Source organism: Zeugodacus cucurbitae, chromosome 3, assembly GCF_028554725.1.
Source record: "Zeugodacus cucurbitae isolate PBARC_wt_2022May chromosome 3, idZeuCucr1.2, whole genome shotgun sequence".
In the NCBI taxonomy this organism is placed as follows: Eukaryota; Metazoa; Arthropoda; class Insecta; order Diptera; family Tephritidae; genus Zeugodacus; species Zeugodacus cucurbitae.
The window spans coordinates 10,011,358-10,022,047 of NC_071668.1; the positions used below are offsets into that span (position 1 = coordinate 10,011,358).

Genomic DNA, 10,690 nt, shown 5'->3' on the forward strand with positions numbered 1-10,690 from the left:
GCTAGTTAAAGATTGCCAGTCCTCGCTATCAGTTGCATCGGAGCACTTAGCTATCATACTAGTTTGGGTGCCTGGCCACAGCGGAATCACAGGAAACTGCAAGGCTGATGAGCTTGCTAGGGCAGTTACTTCTGTTGCACTTACAGTGGAATGGGAACAAACAGGAGCGCCGCTGTCCTCTTGCAACTTGCTTCTGGATGAATGAGTCTCAGTCGAACTGAGCAGGCGTTGGACAGTCACTAGCACCTGTTCTGTCGCAAGATCATTCTGGCCCAAAGTAAATCGCAAGAGGTCAACGGAACTCTTTGCCCTAAACAAGATCAATCTTTCCCAAGTTATATGTGTTCTAACTGGCCATTGTCCCATTGGGACTCACGCGGTCAAATTAAGAATTTTATCGGATGCTAGCTGCAAAAGCTGCCTAGAAGAAGGTGAAGTAGAATCCTCCCAGTATTTCCTTTTGGAATGTCCCGCCTTTGCGAGATCTAGACAAAAAATCCTTGGATCTCACTTTTTTGGGCACCCCGCGAACTAGCGGACACAGAAGTTAAAAACCTCTGCAGATTTTATATATAACTTATACATATGTATGTATGCTCACATAGAGACAAAGACAACACTGCGCCTTAAAGTAAAGAAAATTTCTAAGTTGCTAAGTTTAAAACTAAACCATTCCAAAATTTTATGAATTCACTGCCGCATTTGTTTCCTTTTTATTTGCTTAACTTTGTCAGTTAAATAAAGGAAAATTGTCAATTATTATGAGCACCAGCGAACACACACATATTCTACGCCATTACCGCCATGTTGACAGCAAATCTCTGCGTTAAGTACATTTTAACTTCTCGTTAAGCCGACGACTAAGAAAAAACCAGAAAGCAACAAAAACAAATACAAATACAACAAAGATGCAAATTCATTTGGCAAGCAAGTGTAGGCGTAAAATTTAATTTCATATTCAAGGCACACGCATGTAATATAAAAGAAATAATAAAGCGCAGAGAAGAGGCGAGAGAAAAATGTGAAAAAGTAGAAAATGAGAATTGAAACAAGAAGCGGAATCATTATTTTATCACACGCGGCGCAGCAGACAAGTATATAAATGGCAGTCCGCAGACAGGCGGCGCGGATTAGTGTATGAAGAAGATGAAGTAGAAAAAGAATATGCCAAATGAAAGGGAAGTTGGATAAGAAACGAAGATTACACTTGTGTAAAGAAGTGGAAAAATAAGGAGAAGAAAAAAAGTTGCTCAAATCAGCGCTCAGACACCCGCTGCGTTGATGACTCTACGACAGTCGAGTGGTTGGCAGGAAATTTTATGAAGACGACGCCGTAGCGAAGAACGCATTAGCCATAATTTCGACACGTAGCAGGCGGGGTTGGCAGTAAAGAGATAGAAGAAAGTCTGCCATATGGAAAATATAAGGGATTTCATTGACGTGTGCGCGCGGTGTGTCTTTTTTATACGCTCAAAGCTACAACTCATCTCTTATTTTTCCAAACGCGCGCTGCCATTCCGGGGACTCTTGTATAATCCTTTTGTAAATTACACCACTTAAAACGATGACAACACGCGTTAGAATAAACGCAAAGCGCATACATAGAGGCCAGAACAAAAGCGCAAATAAATGAAAAAGATGAGTCGCGTCGACAAAAACAACAACCAAGACCGCGGTGTTGCAGTCAACATTGTCTGTTGTGCTGATGAAACGAAGAATATTACATGTGTGTGTGTGAATTTTGCTTGTGTGAACTTCAGCGCCCTGGCATATGCAACGATTAACTGAATGAAGTTTATTTGTATGAATGTTTGTGCGTGTATGTCTCCGCTTGGTTGGACCACCCGCTGTGTTGGCCAAGTTGCTGGCGGTTTTGACGTTACGTGCAAATATTTTTGTTTGCAACAAATACAAAGACCAACACACATATACTTGCACATATGTATATGAATGCATAAGACTTTCTATGTGTGAAAGCTTTCGCTGGAGACAATCAAAAAGTTAGGCAAAGTACAATAAGGTAAAAAAGCAGTGCGTCAAGCACACATTAATCATATTAAAAGTCTTGATGCGAGTCAAGTGTAAAGCAAGAAAAGCTAAATTTTAGTGCTAAAGGTAAGAGAGTGATATGAAGGGATAGGCAAACATATGGAGGAGGTAGCACAAAAAGTGTAGTAGAAAATCGCGTCAAACGAACGCTTGAGCGGCAGGCTACGCGTGCGAAAATCGAACGGACAGCACACGTGGCTACCTACGACCTTTTGGAAAGCAAATAAAAATCACCCGGACAGCGCAATAAAATGAGCGTCCACCACAACAAACATAGCAATCCAATAAAGAGAGGAAATGCGCAATGGTCCATACCAATTCAACATAGAAAGGAAGTACCAGCAGTGTGAAGAGAAAAAAACAACTAACATCTGTCCAGAACAAACCTACTACAACAACGATAACAACACAAACAAAAATTATATTATATCTTGTCGAGACGCAAAATGCAAAAAATGCAGCACTCAAGTCCACCGCGCCGCCTAAAGAAAATACCGATTTAGCTGAGCACCCGAATTTGGAAATCAAATCACGTATGAAAATTTTATGCGATATTCCAATTCCGGCATAATCCACGAGGATTATTGCCAAAATGAGGCAGTTGTTGATGCTTAAAGCGGTGGTGAAGGTGACGCAGTTATGCGCCCTGATATGCAGAGGTTAGCGGTGAAACAGTTATAGCGGAGATAGAAATATGCTTTTGTGCTAGAGAAGGTGGAACAACATAGCAAATAAGGAGTCATAGAAAATAATTTTCTAAGTTGTACAATGGGAAAAATATTTTATTTCCTAATGTTATTTTATATTACGTTATGATATATTATAAATTATTTTATTTTATCTTATTGTATTTTACAGTGGAACTTCCATAATTCGAACTTCTATAACTCGAAGATCTCCATCACTCGAACTTTTGGATTGGCAACAACATTTAGAAATCAAATTTCATACAAATTTCCTTCCATAAATCGAATTTTTCGACAAGGGCATAATACAAAATTTAGATTTTTACTATCGAGGCAGAATTTTAAAAGAGTAGGGCCAAAGAATAGCAAACTCATTCATATTTTATTTAATTTTATTTAATTTTATTTAATTTTATTTTATTTTATTTTATTTTATTTTATTTTATTTTATTTTATTTTATTTTATTTTATTTTATTTTATTTTATTTTATTTTATTTTATTTTATTTTATTTTATTTTATTTTATTTTATTTTATTTTATTTTATTTTATTTTATTTTATTTTATTTTATTTTATTTTATTTTATTTTATTTTATTTTATTTTATTTTATTTTATTTTATTTTATTTTATTTTATTTTATTTTATTTTATTTTATTTTATTTTATTTTATTTTATTTTATTTTATTTTATTTTATTTTATTTTAAGGACTATATTTACTAAATAAACAAAACAAAAATCAAGAGGTAATTTTTCTCAGTGTATTATTCTTTATTCTTTTATGTTAGTCCTTTAATGCAATAAAAATGTTTATGCAAAAGTTTTATGAGCGCTTAAGATGATGCTGACAAATCTCAATACTTGGAAAGGATTTGTGTATGGATTTGTCAAGAAAACATGCAATAAATATATGCACAGCAATATAATTTTGATTTGAATGTGTATTTCGAGGCATTTTTACACAGAGTTACAGCTGCATTTTATGACCGATTTTTATTTTTATCGGAAATGTATTACTTCATGCGATGAACTTGTATTGAAATGTACGAATTTGGATTGGAAAGCGCATCAATTTTATTGTGATTACAAATATAACAGTAAAAATGCACGTAATATTGTTTTTGTTGACAATAAATAATTTTAATGTAGATTTATATTGCAAAAGAACTCACCTGTTTGAATGACGCCGTCATCAACAAATTGTTTATCTGGAATATTAAAAGAAAAATGCGATTGAATATCGAATTAATTGATTAGAAAGAAGTGATAAATTTAGATATTAGGGAATAAATTGTTATAAACCGATAGATTAGAAGAAACTTATTCATATTGCTGAACAAAGACAACGATTTCTATGGATCATATTTTCTGAATTAAGAAGAAGATCATAAATATTGTGAAAACAATCGTCTCATAAAACATCTGAAGGTAAAGCTTTGAGTATGTTGAATTCATGGTCGCTTTCATTTTAAAGCTTTCGCCAAGTGAAAGCACTGATTAAGCTCTCAGTGAGATTTAGGGTAGTCTTAATCCAAGAAACTCTTTGAGAGGCTTTGAGTAAGTTTAACTCATGCCAGCTTTCACTTGAAAGCTTTGGCAAAGTGAAACAAAGCTCTCACTAAACTCACTAAGCTCTCAGTGAGCCTTAAGATTATCTTCGTAAGTTCCATATAACCGACGAAATATCACATAAACATCTTTTAAAACAATTTGTGTATATTTTAGTTTTACTTTAATAAATTGCAACTAAAGTGTAGCTCCTCACCACAACCCAAAATTCCTAGCAACAGATCCACCAAAGTCATTGTCTGGCGACTGTTGCAATTGCAGCCGTCAAGCGAGTGACATTGGCTAACCAAACACAAACGCCTTAATAACTACAAAAGGAACAAGAAGACAAGGCGAGAATAGAGCAATACAGAAACCACCACAAAGGCACAAGGCAACATGGAACGCGAGATTTATGGTAATGACACACTACTGCCACGGCCAATGTCAACCGAGGCGACAACGATGACGCTGACGATGACGAGGCCGTGAAGCGCGCCGTTGAAGCCACTAAAGTTGGCAAAGTAAATGTGCCAGCGAATATGATGAGATGATGGAGTAAGCGACGACCAGCATTGTCAGCACGTGGATAAACTCGCACTTTCCCAGCATTACAACACTTCCGCTTTTATGCCGAGTTTTTCTTTATTTTTTTTTTTTATATGCCAACCTACCGTTTGACGGCTGTTAGTCGTTTTGTGTTGTTGTTCGAGGCGGCTGTTGCTGCTGCTTGATGGCTAAATGATGACAGCCGCTTTTAAGCCTGCTGATTGGAGATGGATGAGGAACGCGAGTGTGGTAAAGTGGTAGGGCTGCAGGTTGAAGGCGGCTTAGTTTCATTTTTTCATGCGCATTAACTGTACTTTTTTTGAAATCTCTTGTGTGTTGTGTTTTTTTGTCATATCAGCAGCTTTTCACTTTTCTGCATTTTTTTGCGTTCTTGTTCTCTATTTGAAGATGTTTATGCCAGCAGAAAAACCATAATGCTTAGAGCGAAGACTGTTGTGTGGAGAAAGTGTTATATTCTTGCGATTTGCAGCTGCCAAATGTGGGTAGTAGACGTGTGAAACAGCCTTTAAAGCTTCGCTACGGTTGTAGGTGTTGACGATGATCGGTTAATTCGTTGCCAAGTAAGCGGGAGTTGACGATACATTTCTCCCCTACATAGGCGGCAACTCCGGCATTGAGGAAAGGGTATAGTACTTGCAGTATTCGACGCATTTATGATGGAGAATAAATTGTAGAGAAAGTATAAACAGAGTGGCAAAGTGGTATAAGCCAGAGTTGTTGTAAGTAGACTGACTGAGTATGTCGAAATATAATTTACTTTAGGTATAGTCATTGTATAAACTATTATAAACTGTTATTTAAATATAAAAATTTATTATCAGTAGAAACTGTAGAATCTTTCCTCGGGAAATTCTATTTTCATATTTTTCACTTAAATATTTTCAAATGAAAGGTTGAAAAACTTACATTCTTAAGTCTTCACCTGGTAAGTGATACATTGAAATGTAACTAATCTGCATGGATTATGGCGAAGAATGATTTTCATAAAAAGAAAAGCGTTTACTTTTAAGCTTATGGGCCAAGGCTTGTCACTATACTCTCAAACATATCTATTTGTATACTTCCATGTATAAATATACACACGCACCTTCAGTGAAGGGAAACACTCAATAAGCGCAGGAAAATCACACTCTCTATGTGTTGCCGACAAAGTTCAAAGTCGACAAAAGTTCAAGTGCCTATAAATCCGTGGTTTTTCATTTGTCAATTCCCTCGTACGCGTTGTTTTTCATGCTTTACTATTTACACTTTGTCATAAGGAAAGGAGGAAAATTGTTCATAAACACATACATTCTAAATATGTATCGTGGAATGCCTGTATACATATTTGTAGATAACTCAGTTAAATTCTATGTACAAAACAAAGTACAGTACTGTAAGTGGCAAAATATTGAAAGCTAAAACAAAGAGAAACACTATGCGCTGGCACACTGCGCGTGAAGAGTGCGTTAAACTCTGCATTTCGAAGTAATCAAAGCCTATAGCATATATATATCAATATGATGTCCATACTACTCAATACTGAAGTTCGTCCAAAAACTATAAGATTTCAAGCATAGTCTCACAATAGTCAGTCATAGATCACCTCTTTGAAGAACTAAATATATTATGATGTACAGTTTTAGTTAATCTTATATTTCCTTCCAGCCAGTAAACAATTAAATATTTTCTTAACATGTTTATACTCATACATATGCCTTTGCTTACTTATTAATGTCCGGTACTGTTTTCACAATTTATAACAAAAAAGTATTTTTGTTGAAGGAAAATATTTTTAACTGTACTGAAATTTTTAACTGTATACTTTTATGTGAGTGTATAATGTGTGTGTGTGTGTGCTGCGGATGCTGAGAAGAAAATGCGTTCAAAAATTATGTAAATTAGATTGCAAATCAACTTTCAACTTAATAAGACAAATGAAATGAAGGGAAGCACAGCAAAACAGTTATATTTATGTAACAAAACACATATAAATATAAAGGAGCTTGTTTGTATGCGCCTAAATGTATGCAAGGTAGAGTTAATGAAATTGAATATGCGCTGAAGGAAAGCTATAAAAATAAATAAATAGTTTAAGTGTGTGTGTATGAGCAACAAAAAAATTCAAAAACAAACAATAATAATATGCAAAATAAGCAAGAAGACACGGTGCAGGAGAGAGAAAGAAGAAGAAGAAGTTATCCAGTAAGTAGCAATAGCAGATATGAGCATGTAGCAAGAGTAACAGTGTGCCATAAAAGTGTGTGTAATGTATGTTTGTTGGCGCTTGACTGCAATTGCCGCTCGACCATATGTGGATGTGTGTGTGTGTGCGTCTGTGTTGGTGCGCAATGATTGTAACCAAGCGAATTGTTTGCATAAACGATTTAATCGAATTCCAATGCAAATTCAGTTAAATTTCATTTCCGTTTTACTGATGCCAACATACGATGCGGTAGCCCAACAAAAACTAAGCGGCTGCCACAGCATGAAGTTAGTGAGGGAGATGCTAATGTTTAGTGGGTGCAGGAAGGGGCGGTTGGCGGTTGACAGGCGTGCGGAGTTTCCGGCGGAAATCAGCATAAGACAAGAGCCAAAAGAAAAACAGAAAGACAGACAAACAGAGAGTACCGACAGACACAGCAAGCAAGCGAGCAGCCGGTTGTTCGAAGAGACACGCGACCGACTTAGAGGAAAACAAGGAAGACAGTAAGAGAATCGGTTGATAGAAGACACAAATTAAAAAAAATGCACCGTACCCAAATTAATAGCAGGGGAGTGGTGAGTTGTGAGCGCAAGTGCTTGAAAAAATGAAGTTACTACCAATATGTTAGGAAGTTATGCGGGGCGTATGAGTAACTTTCATATACATATGAATGAGATTACATTTTACTTATGTACATGCCTGAGTGTGTCATCGTGTATAATATAAATTTATTTGAATTTATTTAGTGTTGTTTATATAATTGTAATAAAAAACAACAACACCACGCAAACGAATTACATTTACACAATTTCCGTTGAGTAAAAAAACTCCAAACTTGCACATAATCTTCCGGCAACCCGCTGTGCCGACACCGGTTTCAAGTGAATATTGTTTTTGTTGTGCAACTTGAAATTAAGCAGACAACATTATAACGGCATAACTGTCTTCAAAGTATTTGCCTTTTGCGCCAACGGTTTGGCATAATTTACGGGCACCAAGCGGCATGTGGCAACAGAAAAAACAGCGCGGCGAGGGTTGAGCGCTCAATTAATGAGTTCAACAATGTCGGTGAGTTATGTAAATGTAGCATACTCTGCAACTCTGCAGTTATAACCGCACTTTGAAGTGTTTTGGTAACTTAATTTTTTTAATTTTTTTTTTTTTCAAATTTACACTCACAAATAACAACAAAAGCATATAAATATTTTGCTGCCTCTGCTTGCTATGCGCCATTTAACTTTTTAAGCCATCGCTGGAGAACGGAAATTTTCTTTTTCGGCTTTTAAATGTCAAAATCCAACAGAAATTATATTTACAGCTCATAAAGTCTTGGCATGTGGCAATAAAGAGATTTCCAAAAGAAGACATATTAATGAACCACACACAAAAATAAATAGACACAATTTCAAGCAAAAAGTAACGAAAAAAAAACAGCCAACAATTGAACACAACAAGTGCCGAAGTGATAAAAAAAAAGAGTGGTAAAAAGGGGCGCAAACTTTATGAAATTATTTTAATGAAATCTTAGTATTATGCCCCGCAGGCAGGAAGTAACGAAAACACATTTGAAAGAAAAAGAAAACAAATGAAATTTCGTTGTTTTTTGTTGTTGTATTTGTGAATTTTTCTATTTGACTACACTTTTTATGAAGTGCTAAGTATGAGGCAATGAATTTTTATTGCTTGGAAGTAGGCGTAGTATATATGCTGGGGCTTAACGTATTTTTTGTTGTTAAAATATTATTATTGTACTAGAAATATAACTTTGTCAAGTGTTATATTAATATTTTCGAGTGCTAAGGTATAAAATATATTTAAATTGTTGCCTACATTTAGGCATGAAAAATTAAATTAGCCAGTCACACACCTAGTATCGAAAACTTTGAATATTTGAAACACTGAACTCTCATTATATTTTATTGGTTGGTTGGTTGGTTGAAAAGGGGAGGCGAAGAGAGCCTGACCGCAAGCGACCGCACTTAGCCTATTATTAGGCCCATTGTGCTCCCCGGGCATTCGCAGAGATAATGCTATAGTGTCTTATCATCTTCAGCGCACGCCCTGCATTCAGACGATTCAACTATGCCAAAACTCTGCAGGTGGCCTCTTAGAGGTGGATGTCCCGTGATGACCCCTGTGATACAGCTTAGTTCTCTTTTGCTTAAAGTAAGAAGTTTTTTGGTCTCTCCAGTGTCAACACTACCCCATAGTAGTTTTGTGGTACGACCCGTGTTGCACATGTTCCAGGACCTGAGATGTTCCCCTAGCATCCATTGTTTTAGACAGCGCTTGAGAGAACTGAAAGGTCTGGGGCAGTTTAAGGGAACTGTGTTCCCAGCTGCTCCCGAGCGAGCCAACTCATCTGCCTTTTCGTTTCCTTCTATACTTATATGACCGGGTACCCAGATAATTCTAACTGAATTTTCTACCGCTAGTCTATTAATTGCCTCTTTGCATGATCTGACGGATTGAGACTTTGTATTGGCGCAGCGGATAGCCTTAATTGCGGCTTGGCTATCCACAAAAAAGTTGATGGACCTGTTTGTTTGGGCGCAGGCCCACCTAGCGCATTCCCTTAGTCCGACAATCTCAGCTTGAAATACCGAGTTGTAGTCGTTTAGCTTTAAGTTGCTTTCTGTAAGCTGTAAGCGCTGCAACATACTTAACTTGGATATGTATTGGCCGGATATCAGAGATAACCTACAAGGACTTTGTTAAAGTTGTTTTCATAGAATTTTTTATTTAATAAATTAACTTATTTTATTCAAGCCTTTTCAAATCAATTTGAAGACTTACAACTAAAAATTTAAGAAATAAAGGCTTATACATCTCCCTAACCATCTTACATTACAAAATTCATGCAATTCCCTCCTCTTTGCTTTGCACAATTTTTTTCTTTTCCTTTTACAAATGCAAATTTGTTTTATAACCGCAAAAATCACTTTATTGCCACAAAATATCTCAATTGCACAATTCCAACGCAATTGAACTATTCAAACTTTCTTAATGAAAACTCTTCACCCGCAAAGTGTGCGTACTTCAAGTGAATTTGTCTTGCCAGCAAATGCAACTGTGTGTGTCAGCGTGTGGCATGAATGCACTGCACAGATTTCGATATGACGTCGGGCAATTGAACATTTCTGAATTTAAATTTTTACTATGCAAATTTGTGCAAACTTGGCAAATTTCAAAGCGCTAATGAAGCCAATAATGAATGGCACACAAAAGTGTAATCGAAGTGCGCCAACACTAAACGAAGCGAAGACCAAAAATGGAAGAAGAAGTAGACGGCATCAAAACTCATAATATTTGAAATTGCAAGGCAACCGCCATGGAGCAATTGGTACCAACTGTGGCTGGTCGACGAAGTCAATGTCGAAATTTTGGAAATTTGGTGACTGGTGACTTCTAGTTTGCATTACTTTTTTTCTAATAAAGATTACAATAGAGAGAGAGAATATTCCTCAGTTGGACAAAACTTCTGCTGTCAGTTAAATGGAAAATGAAAATCAAAATATTCGATAGATAGATGTATATATGCGCAGGGTAGAGCTGTGTAACTGTGGGCAACAGCAGCTGGTTGCATAAAGTGCACAATCGAGTCGAATCTTGAACTTGAACGAGTCCAATGGCTTTTTATGCATTTTCAACGG

General features: G+C 36.3%; 1 long non-coding RNA gene across 2 annotated transcripts in view; it reads right to left on the reverse strand.

Annotated features, from left to right (window-relative positions):
• LOC128920244 (uncharacterized) overlaps positions 1–3,967 on the reverse strand; it is a 60,904-nt gene extending 56,937 nt beyond the window's left edge. For both annotated transcript variants that reach the window (XR_008470352.1, XR_008470353.1), the window contains exon 1: positions 3,907–3,967. This is a non-coding gene — a long non-coding RNA (uncharacterized LOC128920244). The remainder of the gene's footprint in view (positions 1–3,906) is intronic.
• Positions 3,968–10,690: the final 6,723 nt, after the last annotated feature.